Source organism: Bos taurus, chromosome 21, assembly GCF_002263795.3.
Source record: "Bos taurus isolate L1 Dominette 01449 registration number 42190680 breed Hereford chromosome 21, ARS-UCD2.0, whole genome shotgun sequence".
Classification (NCBI taxonomy): domain Eukaryota; kingdom Metazoa; phylum Chordata; class Mammalia; order Artiodactyla; family Bovidae; genus Bos; species Bos taurus.
This window is the reverse complement of record NC_037348.1, coordinates 16,598,740-16,622,195: the sequence shown is the minus strand read 5'-3', so window position 1 is coordinate 16,622,195 and position 23,456 is coordinate 16,598,740. Positions and strand designations below refer to the sequence as shown.

At 51.2% G+C, this 23,456-nt stretch overlaps 1 protein-coding gene across 6 annotated transcripts in view; it reads left to right on the top strand.

Moving 5' to 3' along the window:
• Nucleotides 1-5,662: 5,662 nt before the first annotated feature.
• Nucleotides 5,663-23,456, top strand: part of KLHL25 (kelch like family member 25) — a 51,425-nt gene continuing 33,631 nt past the window's right edge. For 4 of the 6 annotated variants that reach the window (XM_005221754.5, XM_024981836.2, XM_005221749.5 and 1 more), the window contains exon 1: nucleotides 5,663-5,795. The gene's annotated coding sequence lies outside the window, so the exon portion shown is untranslated. Of the gene's footprint in view, nucleotides 5,796-21,710; nucleotides 21,793-23,456 lie in introns of those variants that run through there. The other 2 variants (XM_005221750.5, XM_010816894.4) reach the window with 1 other exon arrangement.

The following is a 23,456-nucleotide window of genomic DNA, read 5'->3' as shown; positions in this document are numbered from 1 at the left end:
TTTATGAACCATTGTTGCATACTGTGTTTTGCCTCTGGTTTGAGAGAAGGAAAGGAGTGGGTTTAAGGCCCCAGCCAACATTTCTCAAAGGAGGCGTTTGTTCTGAAATGTTCTCTCCTCTTCCTTCCTTCGGTTCATTCCCAGCCCCTCCGCCTGGCTTCTCCTTTGCTGGTGCCTGGATGTCGGAACCTCTTCCCCAGTGTCTCTGCATGTGCCCACTGACCAAAGGCATTCCTCCCTTTGCCCTTCCCACACTGCCAGGATGCACTGCTTGATACAGAAGCATCAATGTCCCACTCTATTAAGGAAAAGGGGCTTTTTCGGCAGTGTAGGGAGAGTGCCCGTGAGAAATGGGCTTCATTTGTTGTTGTTCAGTCGCTCAATCGTGTCCGACTCTTTGCAACCCCATGAACTGCAGCCTGCCAGGCTTCCTTGTCCATCACCAGCTCCCTGAGCTTGCTTAAACTCATGTCCATGAGTCAGTGATGCCATCCAAGCATCTCATCCTCCGTCGCCCCCTTCTCCTCCTGCCTTCAGTGTTTCCCAGCATCAGGGTCTTTTCCAGTGAGTCACCTCTTTGCATCAGGTGGCCAAAGTTTTGGAGTTTCAGCTTCAGCATCAGTCCTTCCAATGAATATTCACAGTTGATTTCCTTTAGGATTGACTGGTTTGATTTCCTTGCAGTTCAAGGGACTCTCAAGAGTCTTCTCCAGTACCACAGTTCAAAAGCATCAATTTTGTGGGCTTTATGGGCACTGCTGAATGGAGATTGCCAAATGGCTACAGCATCTTGGGTTGGAAGGAACAGGAAACCCAGAGTCCTTCTTCCTCATGCATTCCCACACTGCCACCAGTGAGGGCAGGATGCTGTCCCGCCTCCTGCAGCCTCTGTCCTGCCAGCCCCAGCCCTGCCCAGCTCCTTTGTACTCCCAGAGCTGAAACGATGACTCATCAGTGACCTTGATCCCCGCTGCTCCCCTAGAAGGGCCGTCACTGCCTCCCGGCCCCTCCCTTGGGAACCAAAGCTGACAAAGCCATCTCTTGCCACAGCCTTGCCCTAGGTGGGGCCCACCTGACCAGGAGTTCCATTCTGGGGGAGCTTGACCAAAAATGCAAGGCCTGATTGAATTTATCCAACACTGAGATCAGAAACCACTGACTTAATGGTGGCTAATACTGCTGCTAAAGCTACATTCAATTCATTCTGAATTCATTCAGTACAGATGTATGGAGAGCCTACTGTAGTGCAGGCACTCTTTAGGTCTAGAAATGGAGCAGTGACTACAAACCCTTGTTCTCAGGGAATTTACACCCTGGGAGAGAAGGCAGCCAGTTAGATACCCCCATGCCAAGTAAAGTGTGTGTGGGGTGGGGGCGGTACTGCCAATATTTGTGTATTTGCATGGTCAATCAGGAATACCTATAGATGAACAAGTTGAGTCTATTACTTGTTGCAATAAGGGAGCCCACATACCATGGGAGAACAGAGGGCATCTCGGCCCAAGGGTGTTAGGTGGTACCTAGAGTAGGATTTGGGCTTTGGCTGGGTAGTTTGGGAGATAGCCCGGGGAAGTGGGGGCATTGGTCTGAATTGTGTGCTGTCCGAAAGCAGTGATGAGTCCATGATGGTGTATCTTAGTAAACCTTATCTAAAAGGAAGGAGACCAAGTGGAGGCCAAAGCTGTAAGTCATAAAGAAACAGAGGTCACTCCTATTAACCAGGAGACACAGATTTGAGTATTTTGTGGCTTGGATGGTGCTCATGTTTTGCAGTGTTCAGATGTGATTATGGTCTTGTTTTTGTCTTGACACAGTGCGATCACAGAGAGACCTTGTCTGATGGTGATGTTCTGCCAATTATTTACCTTCAACTGGAAAACAGCACAGCCTAGCTGTGCATGCACGGCCAGTTCCCAGGGGTCATGGCTGCTTGTCCGTCAAGCTCTCTCTCACTTATTCGCTCTACCTTGTCCAACTCTTTGCAACCCCATGGACTGTAGCTTACCAGGCTCCTCTGTCCAAGGGATTTCCCAGGCAAGAATACTGGAATGGGTGGCCATTCCCTTCTCCAGGGGATCTTCTCGACCCAGAGATCAAACCCAGGTCTCCTGCATTGCAGGTGGATTCTTTACCATCTGAGCCACTGAGGAGCCCATATATGCTAGTATACCTGTTTAAAAAGATAAATAAATAAAAAGCCCCCTCCAGCTGCTGTGTTGAGAATGGACTCTAGGGAGCAGAGATGGAAGATGCTTTGAGGGGCTGCTGAGATGGCTCAGGGGAGGAGAAATGATGGTGGTTTGGATAAGCCTGGCAGAAAAAGTGGTAGGAATCACTCAGATTGGACACAGATTTAGAGGTGGGGTAAAACAGAATGGTGCCAAGATTTTTCATTCGAGCAAAATATTGAATTATCCTTTCCTGCGATGGGGAAGCCCCCTGAAGGAGCAAAATGTCTTTTGCAAGGTAATGCATCAGGAGCTCATGGGGGAGGGGGCATGCCAAGTTGAGGTGTCCCTAGAATCCAAGCCCAGCCGTTGAGTAAGCAGATGCACCTGTAGGCCTGAAGTTCCTGGAGAAGTTTGGTGGGACGACAGATCGAGAGCTGCCAGTGTTTATGTGAATATAAGGCTTGGCCCTGGATGAAATCACGTAGATCCGAGCATATTTAGGGAAGAGGTTTTGTCTATCTTCACTCACTTCCCAAGCACTCCAATTATTTGGACATCTGGGAAGTGAGGAGGAATCACCAGAGGAAACTATCACCAGACTATCATCCAGTGAGGTAGAAGAACCAAGAGTTTAGCCATCTATTCACAAATATGTATTGAATTCTGCACATCATCTCAGAATTTCTAAGATGTTAGATTTTGAACTACTAGAGTACTGGACAGGTGGCATTGCCAGGTCGGGAAAAAAGGTGTGAGCCAAGACTGTTGGCTGACACCAAGAATTTGTTCCCTCTTTCTTGATAAAAGAACCACGACTCTGTTTGGAGAGGCAGTGTACCCATATAAGTGTCTACATAAAATGTAAATGGACGTATTATGTGGAACTTTTACAGCCTGCTTCAGTGGAGCTAATGTGGCCGGGAGGCACACACCTGCTCTTCTACTCTTATTCCTTCCTGCTGTCTGAAAGATAGATGTGACAGTTGGAGCTCCAGCAGCCATCCTGAATCACGAGGGCTCAGCAAATGGAAACCAAGCATTAAGGATGGCAGAATGGAAGTACAGGAGCCCATAATCCTCATAACTGTGGAGTTGCCAACGAGTCATAGATTACTTAACTTTAGATTAAGTTAAGAAAGAAACAAACTTCTATCTGTTTAAAATTCACAGTTATTTTAGGTTTTCTGTTATACTGTGGCAAAATTCAATTCTGACATGAGATTTATTCACAGTATTTCAAAACTATGTGGGCCACTTGTGTGAGGAACCAAGTTGTCTACAGAGTCAGTCATGATCCCTGCTCTCCCAGGACTCAGTCGAGTGGACTAACCAGTACACCGCTGTTACTTGGGTCATAACAGCATAGGCTGGAAGGGGCTGTGCTGGTGGGTGTGCTCCAGGGTCTGCAGTGCGGACTGAGACAGATGGCAAAGCAAGTTCCATCTTCTCAGCTCCTTTCAAATCATATCTAAATGCAATGACTCAACACGTGTTCTTGGTCTGATTTTTGTTCCATTGCCTACATTTAATTTTAATTTATTCCAGTACCTAATTTAAGCTTGGAGTTGAGGAGGGGGAAAAATGATAATGTGGACCAGATTTTAGACGGTTGGCACTTATAATTTCACAGAGAACCTCGATGGAATAATAAGCAATGGTTATGAACTTGCTAAGAATCAATTTGGTATGTGGAGCTTCATCCAACTGACAATTATATAAAGACGCAAGCTCTAGAAAATTGGCAGGAGGCTAAAACTACAAATGTGATCTGTGTCATTTCTTTAATGGACAAGTTATTTTGATGCCTCTTTTTCCCCTTGGAAGGCACCTTAACACACACTTGGCTAACTTCTTACTTCTGGCCAAGACTGCTCTTGACTATCAGAACTTTTGTGTCTGACCTGTCTCCAGATTGAGGCCCAGTGGAGACATAAATCTATTACACGTATATGCTGTAACTGCACAGTTGCTCAGTCATGTCTGACTCTTCCTGACCCCATGGACTGTAGCCTATCAGGCTTCTCTGTCTGTAGGATTTTCCAGGCAAAAATACTGGAGTGGGGTGTCATTTCCTCTTCCAGGGGGTTTTCCCTACCCAGGGATAGACCCCGAGTCTCTCTTGTCTCCTGCATTGGCATCTGGATTCTTTACCACTGCACCACCTGGGAAGCGGAAATCTGTGATATACTGAGCACTGATTAGGTACCAGGCCCATTGCACGTGGGCTCTCATCTGTTTACAATAACCCTGCAAAATAGGTTCTAGAATCTTCCTTTCACCAATAAGAACCCATCACTCAGAAAGCCTGAGCACTCTTGTCTCTAGTCCTCAGCAGCTCTTGAGAGTAGAGCCGGGATTCAAACCCTTTGCTCTACACCGTAAGGCTTCTGTCCCATAATGCCTTGTGTCTCCCCCTGTCCTCTAACAGCTTTTGAAGGCTGGAATCTCTTCTGTTCAATCTAAATGGCTTCCTGCCCTGGGGGTCTCCTTCCCAGTGTCCACCAGTCACAATCCCACCCCTCACACAGATCTTTTGTGCAATCGACCTCCCTCCGCCATAAACTTCCTTGTGCTCCCCGTCTGTGTGAACTCTGCTTCCTGGGAATTCTCCCCACCCCATGCGTGGCTCCACCAGGGCTTTTGGTATCCTTAAGTGACATACCTGAATGATCCATTTTCAGTGGGAGGGCGGAACGAAAGGACATTTTTTTGTGCACTTAATTTTGTTATAGGAGTTTGTTTCTTTTCATTCCTCAAATAACCCCATGAGGACTTTTTAACCCGCCACTTTATAGGTGAAGAAGTTAGATACACAGCAGCCTAAAGTGGTGCAAACCCAGGAAGCAAGAAGGAGAAATTATAATTCCCGCCCCCCGCCCAACCCCCACTCTGAGCCTAGCTCATCGCTCAGGCATCCAGCAATGTTTGTGGAGTGAATTAATGAACGGATGAATGAATGAATGCCTGCCGGTCAGCTTACAAAAGGAACTCGGTGAGAAACGACACTGGGAGAAGATCCGAAGTACCCTGAAAAATGCTTATTCCAAGTACAGACGGGATTCAGTGGCTGAAGAAAATCTAAAACACTGAGGCAAGCTCAGCATAAAAGAGAAACGTTTGTTTAACGCTTTCATGACTAAAAGTATGTCTCCGAAGAGCAGGCACAGAGGAGGCATTCGCAGTCCACAAAGCTCGCTCCTTAGGAGAGCCCCGGAACACCCGTCGGGTTTTGTTCACCAACTTCGGCCGGCCGCGGGGGCGGGCCGGCGCCTGCCCCTTTAAGAATCTGGTCGAAGTCCTTTTCCTCTGCCTGCCCCGCCCCCTCGCGGAGCCGGCGCGGCCCGGCGCCCACCCCTTTCTCCCCTGGAGGACTTAGCTACGGGCTCGACTGCCCGTCCGTCACAGAGGTGCCGCCTCTGATTGGCTGCGGGGCGGGAGGCGGGGCGGGAAGGCCAGAGAAACAAGTTTGCTGGCGGCGCCCGGGCTGAACCGCAAAGCGGCGGCGCGCTCCGCGGCGTTTGGGAGCCGGGGGAGGGGAGCGGCAGCGGCGAGGGCTGAGGGACCTCGCGCTCGCGCGGCCTGGGGGGCGGCCTCTGAGCGCGGCGGGCGGAGCAGCCCCGAGCGGTGAGTACCGGGGCCGGGCTGGGGACGAGAGTCGGTGTAGTTGCGCTCGCGGCCCCGGCGTTGGCACTTGTCACCACCCACCCCGCCCCGGGGCCGAGACCAGGGGCGCCGGGTCCTGCGCGCCCTGCCGTGTGAGCACCCCCCCGGGCAGAGTGAGCCTTGCGGGCTCGCCTGCCAGGGGTGCAGCGCCCCGGGGCTCGAACCCCCGGAATCCCCTCGTGCACCACGGGGTCTCGGGGCCGGGGACAATGGTCGGGAGTGGAGGTCTGGAGAGAAGCACCTCTCCCAGCTCCGCTCCTCCGGTCTCGTGCGTGCCTGGGGACCCGGAGAGGTTATTTGCTTGAAAGCTCTGAGCGACGGAATGAATTGTTTTACAAATAGGATGTTGCGCGCGGGAGCTTCAGCTCCCCCGCCCCCCCCTCTCCCCCCCGGGAGTGCTTGATTCATTGAGTCCGCAGACTCTCTTTTTAAAAAATTACTATCGATCCTGGAAAGATGAGGCTGCCTGTCTTTGAGGATGTGAGCGGCCCGGGCTCTGCGAGGTAGTCCCCGCGCACTTGACGCCGAGAGGCCAGATGGCTGCCTGCCTCGTGCAGAGAGAGGGCCGAGGGGCTTCCCCACGGGAAAGATCGTCCACGCGAGCCGCGCCCCACTTGCGTCCCACCTGACAGGGCCCCTTGTCCTGTGCTGAGAGCTTGGAGCCGCCGAGGAATGGGCACCCGCCCGAAGTCCCGCCGCCCGGGGTGGCCGCCACCCTAGCGGTGCAGAGCGAGCCTCCTTTGGCCCGGCTGTCCGGTTCACTCCATTCCGCCCTGGCTCCGGGACCCCGCTGCACCTGGGCACGCACTCACTCCTTTTCCCCCTTGTGGTTGCTTGAGGGATCTTCGGGTTGGGAGTCCGTGCCCCTGAGGGGCACCGTACACTTCTGCGCTGGTGTTTCAAAGCCGTCCCCGCCAAATTGATTTCCGCTCTCTTTGAGCAGAGGAATCTTTATAGAGACCTTAACAAAGGGGTTGGGGAGGGGACCGACCCAGGACCCCCGCAGGTTTAGTGCAGCGGCTCTTGTTCCTGCTGGGTTGCTTTGGGGCTGGGTCAGGGCTCCCTGAGCTTTGGCCCTCCCTGCTGATTCAGGGTGGAGAAGGCCAGGTGTCTGGGCCTTTTGGTTTCACTCTGGCAGCGTGCTGGAGGGAGGGAAGTTGCCAATGGCCATAAGAGAGGAGGCGGGAACCCCAGCGGCTTGTCATGGGCCAGACTCCGGTGACTGTGACTTGGGGTCAAGCCCTTTCAGACCCAAGGCTTCAATCGCCCCATTCACGGATGGGTCTGATGCTCCTTGAGCCCAGGTGCTGTTCTGATTGCTTGCTCCAGGGTGTTGTTAAGGCTTGCATTTGAGGACTGGGAGGAGCAGCACCCAAAGCCCACCCCACCCAGGGGGCAGGTTTGGTATTCTTCTTAACATGGGGGCCTCGAATCCTCAAGACCTGCCTTTGAGGATGACGAGTCAGTCTTCTTACAGGCCGGGCAGCTGTCTCCGCCTTGAGTCATTCCCTTTGTCAGGAAGTGACTCCACGGAGGTTGTTAAAAGGAAGGTAGTTAATGGTAGACACCTTGGTCCTGGGGCTGCAACCGGTTTTATGTTTGCAGTGCCCAGAAAGGAGCTGGGGGCGAGTTGCACACTCCCCCTAGGAGGCGGTTTCTGCAGCCTTATGCCCCTTAATAGCATCTTAGACCTGCAGGCGCTCCGTGTGGGAGAGGAGAGCAGGAAGAAAGACCACATTACCCGGGCCTCGGACTTCCTGGGCTGCAGGGGAAGGAGGCTTGGGTCTTTCCATCTCTCACTGTGATGGGCTAGGGGCACAGAGGGAGTGTCCTTTAGTGGGTGGTGCGTTCATTCATGTGTTAATTAATGTTTGAAGGGGCTTGATTGGGCCCATGCCTTCCGGGAGCCCCCCTGGACCAGGATGTGCTGCCACGTGGGGTTAGGAGGTGCCCATGGTACCCCCAGTGAGAGAGACAGCGAGGGGATCTAAGAGGGGCACAGGAGGGGAGCACGGGTGGCGAAGGCTTCCTGGAGAGAGGATGCTCTGATTGGGTAAAGATGAGAAAAGCAGGTCCTGGGCTACCTTCCCCGACCCATTCATGCTTCTCCCAGAGGCCGCTTCGTTGGCAGCCTCCAGGCTGGCGCAGGTTGAGGGCAGAGAGCAGGCAGGTGGGAGGCAGTGGAAAGGTTAACCTGGGACTGTGGTGGTCTGGCCCAGGAGTCCCCCAGGAAGATGAGGGGGGCGCTCCTGGATGTAGCCTCTCTGCGCAGGGAATCCTGGGAGGTCCACCCCATGAACCCCCAAGACCAGCCTGTCCCCTGAGCCCTTAGTCGCTCTGGACCGACCAGCCCTCAGTGTGGGTGTGGCCCGTGAAAGGAGGGGGCCAGCAGGTCTGGCACGAGAAAACAGGGTGACCAGACACAAATGAATTGGCTGATTGAGATGCTGGTTTTCATCTAATGTGGTAAATTTCATAATTGAATTGCCTTAGGCAGCCCAGGCTGTTGAAGCGTTTTCCCAGCCAGAAAACACTTAGTTTTCCCAGACATCTGGGGGGCGGGGGTGGCAATGGGGAGTGTGTGTCCGGAGCTTTTTACACTGCCTCCCTGCAGGCCTTTCCCCTTAGGAACCTGGGTCTGTCCGCAGGTAATGGAGTCAGTCCCGCCTCCCCAGCAGGTTCCAGTCCCTTTCCCAGATCCCCTGGCCCCTGAGCCACACTCCTCCCACCCCAATCGGCTGAAGCTGATACCTGTCACCTTCAGGTGCTCACCTGGCCAGCCTGACTCCAGGTCCCTCAGCCGTTCATTAGGAGCAGGGAAGGGGGCATGTGGGGCTGGAGGTCAGACGGGGACTCGGGGCTGGGAGGGCTCCCTGTTACGAAGTCTCTTCGGCACCAGGTTGGGGAGCGGGGAGAAGAGCATGGGCTCTTTGAACCCGACCTTCTCCTGGGGCCCCAGCCACCTGCACCCACCCTGCCCGCTCCCTTTAGTGCCAGGAGACTCTGTTCTTTCTTACTGGTAAACCTTTCCTTCCCAGTCCTGTCACTACACTTTTGGATGAAAAACGGTAGGCGTGTGTGGCTCATCAACCTGTTTTTAGAAGTGCCAGCTCTGTGGTCTCAGAAATCCAGTTAAGCTGGGAAATTCCAGTGCATTTTCTGCAAATACACAACGATCTCCTAAGCTGTTCCTTTCCCCACGATCATCTCCTGCACCCCTGGGCTGGACAGAGTTTAGAAGAGGATCTCTGGGCCTCACCTTGTTTCAGTGTGACCGAGACCAAGGCCACCTCTTTACCGGCCATCTCGCAATTGGAACCCTCGCACCTGGAAGGTGTCGGCAGATAAAGCCCTGACGGTGGGGCCTGGGGGTCCTGCCCTGCCGCTGCCTGGCTGTGTGACTTCCTGTAGGTCTGCTTACCTCTCTGGGCCTCGATTTGCTCTTCTGCAAATTGGGTGGATGCTCTTCTGTACAGTGCTTCTATTAAATGTCTTGCTGTTAAATCTCAAAAAAGATTTTTGGTATCATGTCATTTTATAAGGCACGAGTTACTTGCATAGCTCTCCTGGGCAGGAGGGGCGAGGGGCAGCTGGTAGAGTGGAGGGAGCTGAATTAGAAGGCAGGAGCCTGGCATCCTGGTTCCCAGCTCTGCCTCTGACGACGGGTGCTGGGCCTTTGGGCACATCACCTTCATTCTCTGGGCCCTCATTTTTTCCATCTGTAGAGTGAAAGGGGGAGTGGTCGGCAAGCGCCCCACTTCCTTTTCTTTCTGGGTGAGTGGAAACTGAGTCAGACTTTCTCGGTAACTCCAGAGGGACAGGGCTGTGCCCTGCCTCTGGCCCCTTGGAGTCTGGGGCCCAGGGGTGAAGGGCAGCAGGTGAGGGTGCACTGAAGTTGCTCCCTCCACTCTGGAACAGATGGAGTGAATCTTGCCTGGGAGGTGTCCCCTGGGCATTCCCCGCACTTTGCCAAGGAGGTGCCTGCAAGGCCAGTCTGATGGCTCCTCGTGCGAGGAGGCGGGTGGCGGGGGCTGAGCAGGGCCGTGGGAGAACTGTGTCAGACGCCGCCAGAGGGAGGCCCACATTGGCTACGGTGTGGCTCCCCACCCACTTCTGTCTGCCAGGAAGGCGCCTCCGACTGGCGGCCTCCCCTCAGAGTAGCATGCAAGGGATAGGGTGGAAACTGGAAGCCTGGCTGGTTTTCTGCCTACTCCTTGAAGGAGAGGCCGACCGCAGATCAACGTCGGCTGACCAGAATTGATCTCCTAGTTAAGATAAGGAAGGCTCGGCCCCTTCAAACTCCAGGACGAGGTGCCTGCCAGGTTTGCAATTGGCCAGGTCAGATTCTTCTGCTTCGTCTGGGCTGGGGTGAGGGCCGAGAGACGGGGGAGCTTTTTTTCTCGAAAGCCATGGTGATTGCATCCTCCATCCAGTGTTCAAGTCCTGCTGCGTCCCAGCTGGGCTTGCGAGACCCTGGGCAGCAAGTTCCTTAATCCGCGAGTGAAGGCCCGTGTTGTTTGCAGCTTTGGAAATTGGATAAAGCAAGAGGTACAGCTCCATTCAGGCAGTGAACATGTATTTAGCACCTTGGGAATGGCTCACCCTGGACTAGAAACTGGGAGGGGAAAGTCAGCTTCAAAGACGGTTGTCCTTGGAATTCCACTCAGCCTCTGGCTTGGGAGACAACTAGCTGGGTGGTTATGGCTCAACGCTAGGCTGTGAGTGATGTGACCAGAGCCACAGGACACACGAGGAAATGGACTGTCGTTGGTGTCCCGATTCTTCATGTGGCCAGTGAATTTTTAAAATTTTGTTTATTTTTGGCTGTGCTGGGTCTCTGCTGCTGCACACAGGCTTTCTCTAGTTACAGGGAGTGGGGATGACTCTCTAGTTGTGGTGCTCAGCTTGTTGCTGTGGTAGCTTCTCTTTTGCAGGGCATGGGCTCTCGGTGCATGGGCTCCGTACTTGCGGCTCTCGGGCTCAGTTGGTCCGTGGTATGTGGGATCTTCCCCAACCAGGGATCAAACCTGTGTCCCCTTCATTAGCAGGCCGAGTCTTAACCATGGGACCATCAGGGAAGTCCCCAATGAGTGTTTTTTTGCAAGCTGTTTTCTGCCAGGCTCTGCGGTGAAGCAGAGAACAAGGCAAGGTCCTCACCATCCTGGAGCCCCCATTCAACTGGAGGAGGCAAACAACAGATAGATAAATAAATAGAGCTGAGGTTGGGCTGTAGGAGGTGGGTGGGGTGGGGTGGCAGCATGAGGAAAAGGATCAAGGTGGGGCATCCCCTTAGACTGCTGCTGCTGCTAAGTCGCTTCAGTTGTGTCCGACTCTGTGCGACCCCATAGATGGCAGCCCACCAGGCTCCCCCATCCCTGGGATTCTCCAGGCAAGAACACTGGAGTGGGTTGCCATTGCCTTCTCCAGTGCATGAAAGGGAAAAGTGAAAGTGAAGTCGCTCAGTCGTGTCCGACTCTTCTCAACCCCAGGGACTGCAGCCTACCAGGCTCCTCCATCCATGGGATTTTCTGGGCAAGGGTACTGGAGTGGGGTGCCATTAGGGAGCCTAAAGAAAGCTCCTCTAGGCTGACAACGTTGAGCCGAGACCTCCAGGACAGCAAGATGCAGCTGTGGGAGGATCTGAAGAACAGGGTGTCAAACAAGTGCACAGGCTGTGAACATTGTGTGCTGGAGAGGGGTTTGAGATGAGACCCAGAGATAAGCTGCTCTTCTGATTTGTACAGAGGCCAAGAAAACATGTTCCTTTTAAGATGTTTTATTACCTTTAATGTCAATCATACATTGGTGGATTCCTTTATCAACAAACAGTATCAGAAGAAGTGGAACCTGCTATGAAACCAGCCTGGTCCCTGGTACCTGTCTGCAGTTTGGGGCATACCCTTCTTGTCCCCCTTTTCTTATGCAGATTTTGTCCTTATGTAATTTGGATCACACTCAGTATTCCAGTGTCTATCACTTAGTGTGTGGGTGGATCTTGTTCCCTTTTCACAGCTGCGTAATATTCCACAGCGTGGCCAAAGCACTGTCTTTTCTTTTCTTTTAGTCTCCTAATAGGGGACTTTTGGATTGTGTCTGATTTTTTTTTTAAACCCTCCATACAAGCCATGAATTCATGTACGTCTTGATCATGTATCTTTCTGATCTTTAAATTTTCATTGTCTAATCTAAATGCTTCTTGCAAAGACTAATAAGCCAGTTTACTCTCCTACTGATGGTGTCTGGGAGCCCACCTCTCCACCCATACTTGCTATTATCTACATTTTCCTTTTTAGCTAATGTGATTGGTAAAAATGATCTCATATTCCTTTAAAAAAAAAAATGATCCAGTTTATTCAGACTTCCGGTTTTTTTGTAATCCATCATTGTTTTTTCCAGAAGATCAAGGTTTAGCGAGTGCTGGCTCTGCCTCTCGCTGGTCTCCTGACCAACGGCTAGGGACTTAGCCTTCACCCTGCGTGCTCATCTGTGAAATGAGGCCCTTTTAATCCCTGCCCCCTGCCAGGCTGCTCCGTGTTGTGCATGGGGAAACATTCCGGAAAGTTCATTTTATGCTGAAAAGCTCTGCAGACATCATGGGTTTTGCTAGTGAAAGGCGACTATCTGGAGCCTGGAATATCTGAACGGATGTGAGTGTTTCTAAGCAGCTAGTGTGTCCAGGGGAGGGGCTGGGGTGGCTTTAGGTGGGATGTCTGCCTTGCATCCCTGAGATGGAAGAGGCCTCATCCAGCCCAGGAGGGTAGAGAAAATTCTCTAGCTGGTCCAGGGAAAGGCTCAGAAAGGGGCATTGATCAACACAGACTGATCCCTCCTTTCTCTTTTGTTCAGTCGCTAAGTTGTGCCTGACTCTTTGCGAGACCCCATGGACTGCAGCATGCCAGGCTTCCCTGTCCTTCACTGTCTCCTTGAGCTTACTCAAACTCATGTCCATCAAGTCAGTGATGCCATCCAACCATCTCATCCTCTGCCATCCCTTTCTCCTCCGGCCTTCAATCTTTCCCAGCATCAGGGTCTTTTCCAGTGAGTCGGCTCTTTGCATCAGGTAGCCAAAGTATTGGAGCTTCAGCTTCACCATCAGTCCTTCCAGTGAATATTCAGGATTGATTTCCTTGAGGATTGACAGGTTTGATCTCCTTGTAGTCCCAGGGACTCTCAAGAGTCTTCTCCAACACCACAGTTCGAAAGTATCAGTTCTTGGCGCTCAGCTTTCTTTACAGTCCAACTCTCATCCGTACATGACTACTGGAAAAATCATAGCTTTGACTCTATGGACCTTTGTTGGCAAAGTGACATCTCTGCTTTCTAATATGCTGTCTAGATTTGTCATAGCTTTTCTTCCAAGGAGGAAGCATCTTTTAATTTTGTGGCTGCCGTCACCATCTGCAGTGATTTTGGAGCCCAAGAAAATCAAGTCTGTTACTATTTCCGGAGGCCAAAGGCTGGGGCTCCTAGAACTTTGTGGATTGCCATGTTTATTACTTTGGGGGTCCTTGTCTGTTTTCCTGTAATGGGAGGCTTTAAAATAAGCAAAAGATTGACACAAGAGCTTTTGTACTTGATGTGGAGACAGGAGGGGAAACTGTGGGGCCTAATGAAGGAAAGATGGGGCCTGGAGCCTCAGGCCCCACAGTGGGGGAGGTAGGGAAGCTGGTGGACCGGAGTCCCTGGAGAAATTCATCTCCACTGGGATTCAGGAGCCTGGGGACATCCAGCCAGGCGCTCCTGTCCTTCCCCAAGTGGGCTGTGACATGGTGAGCCCCTGTCTTGGGGAGCAAGCAGCATCCAGGCTTGGCTACAGTTCCCCTTCAGCAGCGTGGGACCTCAGGCCTGGTGAAGGCGTCAGCCTGACCTGGTTGGGATGGCCGCAGGGCCATGGACAGGAAGGTGAACTGGGCAGGGTGACAGCATATGAACAAGGGGACAGTGGCATTCCCAGAGGGCTCTGGTCAGGAGGCGTCCTGCCTTTTTAGCTCTGCAGCCAGTGAGCAGGAAGAGAGGCAGCGGCGGCTGTGGCTGCAGATGTGTTTCCACCTTTGTTTGTTGTTGTTCAGTCACCAAGTCATGCCCGTCTCTTCTGCGACCCCATGGACTGTAGCAGGCTGGATCCTCTGTCCACAGGATTTCCCAGGCAGGGATAAGGGAGTGGGTTGCCATCTCCTCTTCCAGAGGATCTCCCAGGCCCAGGGATCAAACTTGCATCTCTTGAATTAGCAGGCAGGTTCTTTACCACTGAGCCACCAGGGGAGATCTTTTTGCAGTTATTGGGGCTGGGTTTTTCATGGAGAGAGTGAGGGGAGCATCTCACGCAGGAGTTGGCAGTCAGCGGGGGCAGGGCAGGGCTTTCTGGCTAGGTGCCTCCTCACTGCATGCCCAGCCCAGCTCAGAGGGGCTTCGTGGAGTCGGAGTCAGATGGAGTCCCCAGGTTCAGTTCCAGGCAGTGGGATGGACTGGCCCGTCCGTGTCGCAGGAAGTTGCAGCTGCTATTTTTACCACTCCAACTAGGACTTTTTTACAGGAAGGTACAATTACAATACAAACAAAATGTCAGGGTTTGGCTGGTCAGCTGAGCCCTGGGAGGCTGCCACAGCTTGAGGCCGGGACCGCAGCATGGTCCGTGCTTGTGTAAAGTGAGACTCATTTGCTGTGGACACATACCTACCCTGGGTGCTGGGTGACTTCCTCTGAACTGCCTGCTGTGTCTAGGGTTTTTCCTCCAGGCCAGAAAGAGACCTTTGCTGGGATTTGCCCAGATTGGTGCCCTGATTGGGGCACCTTGACCTTGTGATGGGTCGCACGGTGGTGAAGCCAGCCTGGACAGCTGTAAGTCATTCTGTTCCTGACTGCCCGGGGAGTTGAAATCTTATCAAATGAAATTATTTAGAACCCACCGTGTGATAGCCACACTGCTGAGTGCTAGGGGTAGGGGCGGGTTAGACAGAGCCTGCTGTAGAGCATCGCCCGTGTAGCAGTAAGGACCCAGAAAGCGCCAGCTGTCCACGTTGGACCAGCACCTGATTTTTTTTTTTTAATATTTACTTGTCTGTGCCAGGCCTTCATTGTGGCACACGGGATCTTCAGTCTTTGTTGTGGCGTGCAGGATGTTTCGTTGCAGCAGGAGAAATCTTAGTCGCAGCATGTGGGACCTACTTCCCTGACCAGGGATCAGACCCATGCCCCGTAGATTGGGAGCTCAGAGTCTTAGCCACTGGACCAGCAGGCAAGTCCCCACCTGATGTTTTTAATGTATATGCATTACGGCTAGAGGACAGGCAGGGCTTATGGTAGCTTCTGTTGCTGCCTAACAGATCAGTACTAACTTAGTGGCTTAGTACCTGTCTATTAGCTCACAGTTCTCTGGGTCAGAAGCTTGGACTGACTCAACTGAATTCTCCACCTAGGCTGTCACAAGTCCAGGGTCAAGTGCCAGCTGGACTGGGCTTTTATCCTGAGGCCTTGGGTTGGGGGTGGGAGGGAGATTCTGCTTCTAGGCTCATTCAGGTTGTTGGGAGACTCAAGTTCCTGGTGGTTGTAGGACTGAGGTCCCTCTCCTCCCTGGCTGTCAGTAAGTGGGCTCCTTAACTCCATGCCAAATACCCTTCCACCCCACCCCACCTCCAGGCCAGCAGGACCCTCAGGTCCTTCCCTGCTTCAGATCTCTGACGTCCACTTCTGCAGTCAGCTGGAGAAGACTCTGCTTAAGAGGAGTCATGTGATTAAGCCAGGCCCACCCAGAGCATCTCTCTATTTTAAGGACTCCTGATTAGTTAGTAACATCAGTTATGTCTGCAACTCACTTTGCCATGTAGGTAACATGGTCACAGGGGTGGAGAGAGTCGTCTTTGACTTTTTCTGCTAAGGGCTCATGCCAACAGGGATTATGATAGCAGCAGTATTAGTAACCTCTGTACTCTTGAGTGAATTTTGTGTGTCTCACTGTGCTCTTTACATGGGCTGTCTTTTATTTATTTGGCTGTGTTGGGTCTTAGTTGTGGTGTGTGGTCTTTCCCTGTGGCGTGTGGGATCTTAGTTCCCCAAGGAGGGATCAAGCCCTCATCCCCTGCATTGGAGGGCAGACTCCCAACCACTGAACCACCAGGGAAGACCCTGGACTGTCTCATTTAATTCTCAGGATAGCTGTTGACATAGGAACAGTTATTTCCCCACCACCGCCACCCGCCCCCCGCCATTTTCCACATGGAAATACTGAGGCTCAGAGAATGTAAGTACCTTGGGCCAGTCATACAGGTAGAAACAGCAGTGCTGGGATGGAAAATCAGGGCCTTAGCACCTCACCACCCCATCAGGTGCTTGCAGCCAGCATCTCCAGTTTGAGTCCTGTGATTGGCAGAACACCCTTTAGAACACGGAGGAAGGTTGCTCTTTCCCATCCAACCTTTAAAATACTTAAGTGTGAAACATGCCTATCACACTGCAGGTTAGCACAGCAGATACTGAGGGCCACTCACTCGGATATTTTTGAACTTTATTGCAGTGGGTATTTGTGGTTCATCTTCTTCCCTGCTCAGCAATATTACTGAACATCTGATGTACTCCAGGCAGCAAAGAAGACACAGAATACCGTCCTCAATGAGTTGGAGATAAAAATAAAGGCAGAGTACACGATACTCTGAAGGAATAGATATTGCTGGGCTAGAGAAGAACTGTCACAGCGCTACTGCCTAGGCCAACAGCTACTAGAATGTTAATTGCAGGAGCTGTTGTTGTTTAGTCACTAGGTCGTGTCCGACTCTTTGCAACCCCATGGACCGTGACCCACCAGGCTCCTCTGTCCATGGAATTCTCCAGGCAAGAATACTGAAGTGGGTTGCCATTTCCTTCTCGAGGCGATCTTTCTGACCCAGGGATTGAACCTGGGGCTCCCACATTGGCAGATGGAGTCTTTACTGCTGAGCCACTGGGGAAGCCCTAATCGCAGGAGACAAGACAAAAAGTGTTCTCCTGACTCTCTGCTGTGCTCCTGGTGCAGCTCAGGGCCCAGCAGCTTGCAGGCGCTCCGAAATTACTTGTAAGGTATCTGTTGGGTTGGGTTAAAACATTTGTCTGAAGTTTTCTGAAGGATGGAACAGAAAAACCTGAGTGAACTTTTTGGCCGACCTAATACTGTGTCCGAAGTCCTTACACGCCAGACAGATATCAAGTCCAGGAGGCTTACGGAGAGAGTGAGTGGAGCTTGAGCAGGAAAATGGGGGAGGAGAGAACTTTAAAGTCCAGTGTGTGCCCCAGTGAGTGGTGGGGGGCGAGGGGCTGGGGAACAGTGAACGAGACTTGGACGTCAGAGCCTCCTTGGAGGCTTTTGAGCAGGTGGTCCAGAACCAAGCGTCTGGCACCGGAGTGCCAGGAGAGGGGCAGCCCAGGCCGCAGTGGCCAGGCCCGCCCCTTATTTCTGGAAGAACTAGCCACACAAGGGACCCGGGAAGCAGGATTTAATGGAACTTGGTGGGGCCAAACGGTATGCTAAAAATGTATCTATGAATGAGTTGCAATTTCTGGGCACCCATGTATTTGGCTATAAATACACATTACATGTGTAATTTCAAGAGACCAAGAATTATCAGCTGCGAAGCCCAAGGGCAGCAGCCCACGCCAGCCCCTGTAGTTTGCTGTCTCAGGCCCTGCCCTCTGCAAACCGCCAAGGACTGTTATTTGGGGGGAAATGAGGGGCCCTGTGGCGAGAAGACAGCATCTGCGGATGGAGGGAGGAGCAGAGGGGCCTGGGTGCCCCGAGGGGAGGCTGGCGAGTGGGAATCAGAGGGCGGCCCTGGCGTGCCCGGTGCCCTCACGCTGGGGAGGGGCTCTTAGGAGCCCCTCCAAGCAGGTGATTGCCCTGTCACTGCCCATCACTTTCCACGGCAGTTTCTTTTTCCGAGTTCTTATTTTAAAAACATGGTACACGTGGAGGGTGAGGAAGTTCTGCTTCTCACAGCATAGTGCTAGAAAGTCCCTGGGATTGTTTTGGGGTCCACGGCATCAAAGCTGTTTTCATAGTAACACCCAGATATTATTTGCCTTTTTCACCCATTCTCTCCAAGTGCAAAACCCCGTGAACCAGTGTTTTCCAAGTAACCATTGCACGAAGCTACCAAATCACACATGGGTAAATGAGCCAGAGTGCAAGACAGACCGGAAGACGGGAAGGTCAGAGTATGTATGTTCACCACACGGCTCAGGTCCCACACTGCAGTTGATCTTTAAGAAACTGCTGGTCAGGCTGCCCTGGTGGCTCAGTGGTAAATAATCCGCTTGCCAATGCGGGAGATACGGGTTCGATCTCTGGTCTGGGAAGATCCCACAGGCCGCAGAGCAAGTACTGCTCAACAAGTCTTAGCGTTTTGTCAAAGAGGAATATCCACAATAATCTGGAGAGGCTCTTAAAATCTCCTCCCTTTACCAACTCCCCATCCAGGTGAGGCTGTATTTTCTTCTAGTCTTCAATGAAAATATTTTACAATGTTTAGGAGTATGGGATGCATAGATACATACTACTATATATAAAATAAGCAATGAGGATTTACTGAATAGCACTGGGACCTACGTTCAGTATCTTGAAATAATTTATGATAGAAAATAATCTACTATATATATATATATATGTAACAGTCACTTTGAACACCTGAAATTAGTACCATATTGTAAATCAACTATATTTCAATTAAAAAAAAAACAAAACACTTTTAACAATAAATTGGATGCAGAAGCAGATAGAGAATCTGGCTGTTAATACAAAAATTTTTTGAAATTAGATTTATGAAAAACAACTTATTTATGCTAACATATAGCAAGTTTATTATTATTTTTCAGTTAACTAGTATACATTTCAGTTTTGTCTCAATTTTAATTTTGTATGTGATAAATATCAGTAGGTTGAACCACGTAACAGAAGCCCCTTAGGGCCCTCAGTCACTTTGAAATTGTGAAAAGACCCTGAGACCAAACTATTTGAGAACAGCTGTGCAAGGCAAAGCCCCTGAAAGCTGGGGGCCGGATATGAGCCCAGCACCCAGCTCTGTTCCTCTGTTTTCCCCTTCAGTCCCTCAGGGATCCTGCGAGGTTGGTGTGATTATCTTCACACCCATTTTACGGATGTGGAAGCTGAGGCACTGAATGTCTGAATACCTGGCATAAGCTTTGCAGTACAGAGGTGACTTTGCTGGCAGCGCTGGCCAGCGGGGAGGTCCCAGACCGAAGTCCCCGCTCCCCAGGCAGGGAGGAAGGCAGACGCCCAGGAGAGAGCCTGTTATCGCAGGCTGGGTCTGTGTCACGCGTTCTTCAGGGTGGCATGGGGCCTGGCCAACTGCGAGCACACAGCCTCACCCTGCCTCCTCTCCAGAGGCCCAGGAAGGAGGGCTCACGTCTGCCAAGTGGCAGCGAGGCACTTGAGAAATCAAGTGCTTTTCATTAAAAACAATATTTCCTGGTCAGGCATACCCAGCCTTTGCAGCCAGGAAGTTTCTTCTTTCTCAACAGCTCATGAGGTGCCATTTGAGCAGGGGCTTTGGGTTTTTTTGATGGGTTTTTTGGTTTATTTGTTTTTTCCCAAGTTTTAATAATCAGGAATAAAGCTGCTGTAATAATTTGTATACAGGTTTTTGAGTGAACATGGTTTCATTTCCCTTGGATAAATACAGGGAAGACAGTGCTGCTGGTTACTGAGCAGTGATTTGTGTACGGCAGTTTCCTGGCAGCTCAGATGATAGAGAGTTCGCCTGCAGTGTGGGAGACCCGGGTTCGATCACTGGGTGATCAGTGGCTACCCACTCCAGTATTCTTGCCCAGAGAACTCCAGGGACAGAGGCGGGCTACAGTCCATGGGGTCGCAAAGAGTTGGACCCAACTGAGCAACTAACACTTCCACTTTTCATGAACATTGTATAGATACAAATGTATTATTAAACGGACTTAGTATAGCACAGAAACACAGTTACAATGTTTTGGAAGCTAACTTTGCAATTCTTTAAGCCTGCTAACTTCTCAAGATTAAAATTTCACATTAAAACCTTGGTCCTTTCTTTGCTGCAAAAGGTATTCAGTTCAGTTCAGTCGCTCAGTTATGTCCGACTCTTTGAAACCCCATGAATCGCAGCACGCCAGGCCTCCCTGTCCATCACCATCTCCCGGAGTTCAATCAAACTCACGTCCATCGAGTAGGTGATGCCATCCAGCCATCTCATCCTCTGTTGTCCCCTTCTCCTCCTGCCCCCAATCCCTCCCAGCATCAGAGTCTTTTCCAATGAGTCAACTCTTCACATGAGGTGGCCAAAGTACTGGGGTTTCAGCTTTAGCATCATTCCTTCCAAAGAAATCCCAGGGCTGATCTCCTTTAGAATGGACTGGTTGGATCTCCTTGCAGTCTAAGGGACTCGAAAAAGTCTTCTCCAACACCACAGTTCAAAAGCATCAATTCTTCAGTGCTCAGCTTTCTTCACAGTCCAACTCTCACATCCATACATGACCACTGGAAAAACCATAGCCTTGACTAGATGGACCTTTGTAGGCAATGTAATGTCTCTGCTTTTGAATATGCTATCTAGGTTAGTCATAACTTTTCTTCCAAGAAGTAAGCGTCTTTTAATTTCATGGCTGCAATCACCATCTGCAGTGATTTTGGAGCCCAAAAAAATAGTCTGACACTGTTTCCACTGTTTCCCCATCTATTTCCCATGAAGTGATGTGACCTGATGCCATGATCTTCGTTATCTGAATGTTGAGCTTTAAGCCAACTTTTTCACTCTCCTCTTTCACTTTCATGAAGAGGCTTTATAGTTCCTCTTCACTTTCTGCCATAAGGGTGGTATCATCTGCATATCTGAGGTTATTGATATTTCTCCCGGCAATCTTGATTCCAGCTTGAAAAAGGTATTAGGTTGGCCCAAAAGTTCATTAGGGTTTTTCTTTTATTTCTTTTTTATTTTTTAATTGGAGGATAATTGCTTTACACTGTTGTGTTGGTTTCTGCCACAAAGCAACCCAAATCAGTCACAATTATACACACACACACACACACACGCACTCTTGAGCCTCCCTTACCTCTCCCGTTCCACCCATCTAGGTCATCACAGCGTGCCATACTGGGTGCCCTGTGTGAGCAGGGACTCTGGAGCAAAACAGCTCTGAGTACTGAGGACATGTGCACATTTCTTACCTTCTCTGAGCCTCAGTTTTCCCATCTGTGTAATGGGGACAATGATGGCCTTGAAGAGGTGCCATAGGAATACAGTGAAAGAAGGCTTGTACAGGGCTTGGGAGAAACACTCGCTCACAGCAGGGTTAAAAAAAAAAAAAAAAAGTGACCTGGGTCTGGCGTAGCATCCGGCAGGTTCTTGGGGTTGTGAGGCGAAGACTCTCCTCACTGTTCTCACCAGCAGTACCTACTGTCAACTGGCTTTCTTGCTCAGCCTACTGAGACAGTCTGTGCAAACCCAGCAGGTGTGTGTGTACTACGGGTCTGTGTGTGTGACTAGGTAGTCGGTTTTTAACAGATATAAGAGGCAGCCTCCTATTCACAGCACGTCTCATTTTAGCAGAGAAAGCCAGTTGCTTATTGTGTGTGTGTGTGTATATGTATAATATAGTCCTGTAGTACTCCACTGTATGAATGAACCACCGTTTCTTTAACTGGGCCTCTCACCCATAAACATCGAGGCATTTGCAATCTTTTGCTTGTAGCCAAAAGGCAACAGAGGGCAGGAGTCCTGGGTGTGGAGAGGCTGGGGCAGAGGGCACGTGCTTCTGTCCTTTTGAAACATCTTGCCAAAGCGCTGTCTAGCCACACACCCCTGCCCTCCGCCCTCCCCATGGGAGGGGATACCCAGAGCTGTGTCCTGGGCTTTGACGCTTGAGGCACCTTCCCATTCTGGTTTGACACTGCCAGCCTGGACTAGAAGGAGCTTCTGGAACACCGGGAGAAAGCAGCCCATGACCTGTAAGTGGCTGGTGCTTGACTATTTTTTTTCCCCTCTTCTGTCTTTTTCTGTATGTTCATTTTCCTCCCAGGCTGTCACTCCAGGTGGCTTGCTGAAAGTGATATCTAGGCCAGAGTGCTCTTAATGGCTCCATCTGTGGGCCGCTGCAGATCTTTCAGGGGGCCAGACAGGAAGAGAGACAGCCTCCCTCCCCATCCCCAGCCCCCGCACCACCTCTGTTTGCCAAGGGCCCAACCAGTCCTGCTGCCGAAGGAGGAACCCAGGACCGGGTGGCGATGTTTGCTTTGCACGAGGGCTGTTCTCTGCTCCCAGCTTTGTTTCTCTGCTCTGTCTCGCTCTGGATAATTGAAAGGAAACAAGCGAATTCAACAGATGGGCGAACCTGAGCGCTGAGCTCTTTGTCCCCTCTGAGAGCCGGGATGTCCATTTCATTGGCCCTGCTCCTGTTTGCAGCAACAGCTGGGCTTGCAGACCCCCAGTCTCGGGGCCAGAGATGGTCCAGGAGGCCCCAGCGAGCTGAGGAGCAGCAGGACGCAGCAGTGGAGCCGAGGTGGCAGCGTCTCCCTGCCCCACTGAATTTGGAGGCATCTGAGCCATCCCTGTCTAAGCTGAAAGAAGCCTCTTTGTTGCCAGGTTGCTTTCATGAAGCAGGGTAAACAGAGCTGCTAGGACAATCTGACATCAAACGTCTGTAATAATTCTCCAAAGATTTTTATCTCAAAGTGAAAGTTGCTCAGTCACGTCTGACTCTTTGTGACCCCATGGACTATACAGTCAATGGAATACGCCAGGCCAGAATACAGGAGTGGGTGGCCTTTCCCTTCTCCAGGGGATCTTCCCAACCTAGGGATCGAACTCAGGTCTCCTGCATTGGAGCTGGATTCTTTACCAGCTGAGCCACCAGGGAAGCCCAAGAATACTGGAGTGGGTTGCCTATCCCTTCTCCAGAGGATCTTCCTGACCCAGGAATCCAACCGGGGTCTCCTGCATTGCGGGAGGATTCTTTACTAACTGAGCTATCAGGGAAGCCCTCAAGAGAGTAGCATAATTCACAGTTCAGGGCAAGCAAAGGCAGTGGGGGAGGGGGCTTCCCTGGTTTCTCAGACGTAAAGAATCTACCCGCAATGCAAGAAACTTGGGTTCGATCCCTGGTTTGGGAAGATCCCCTGGAGAAGGGAATGGCTACCCGCTCCAGTATTCTTGCCTGGGAAATCTTGTGCACAGAGGAACCTGGTGAGCTACAATCCGTGGGGTCGCAAAAGAGCCGGACGTGACTGAGCAACCAAGCACACCACAGCACAAAGACGTTGTTGGATACAAATTCAAAACTATGGATGAATGTATTAGTCAGGGTGGTTCTATACTGCGCAGACATTAAAAATTACAGCCAGGCAGAGAGACTGCGCAGGTTCATCCCAGTGTTTGCACGCAGGAGGCCCCAGTCAGTCTGTGTTCAGTGGTGAATGGAGCGTGCCAACTATGTGAATGGGTAAAAACAATGTAAAAGTGTTCCGTAACTGCAACAGTGTAAAATGGGGATAAAGGCTGAAAATAAGAAGCCAAAGTGAAAATAGTTACTCTCTTCAGTATTTCTCAACCTTAATCACTTCCCCTACAAACCTTTTTGGACCTTTTATTCCTAATTGCATTCCACCCAGCCCTT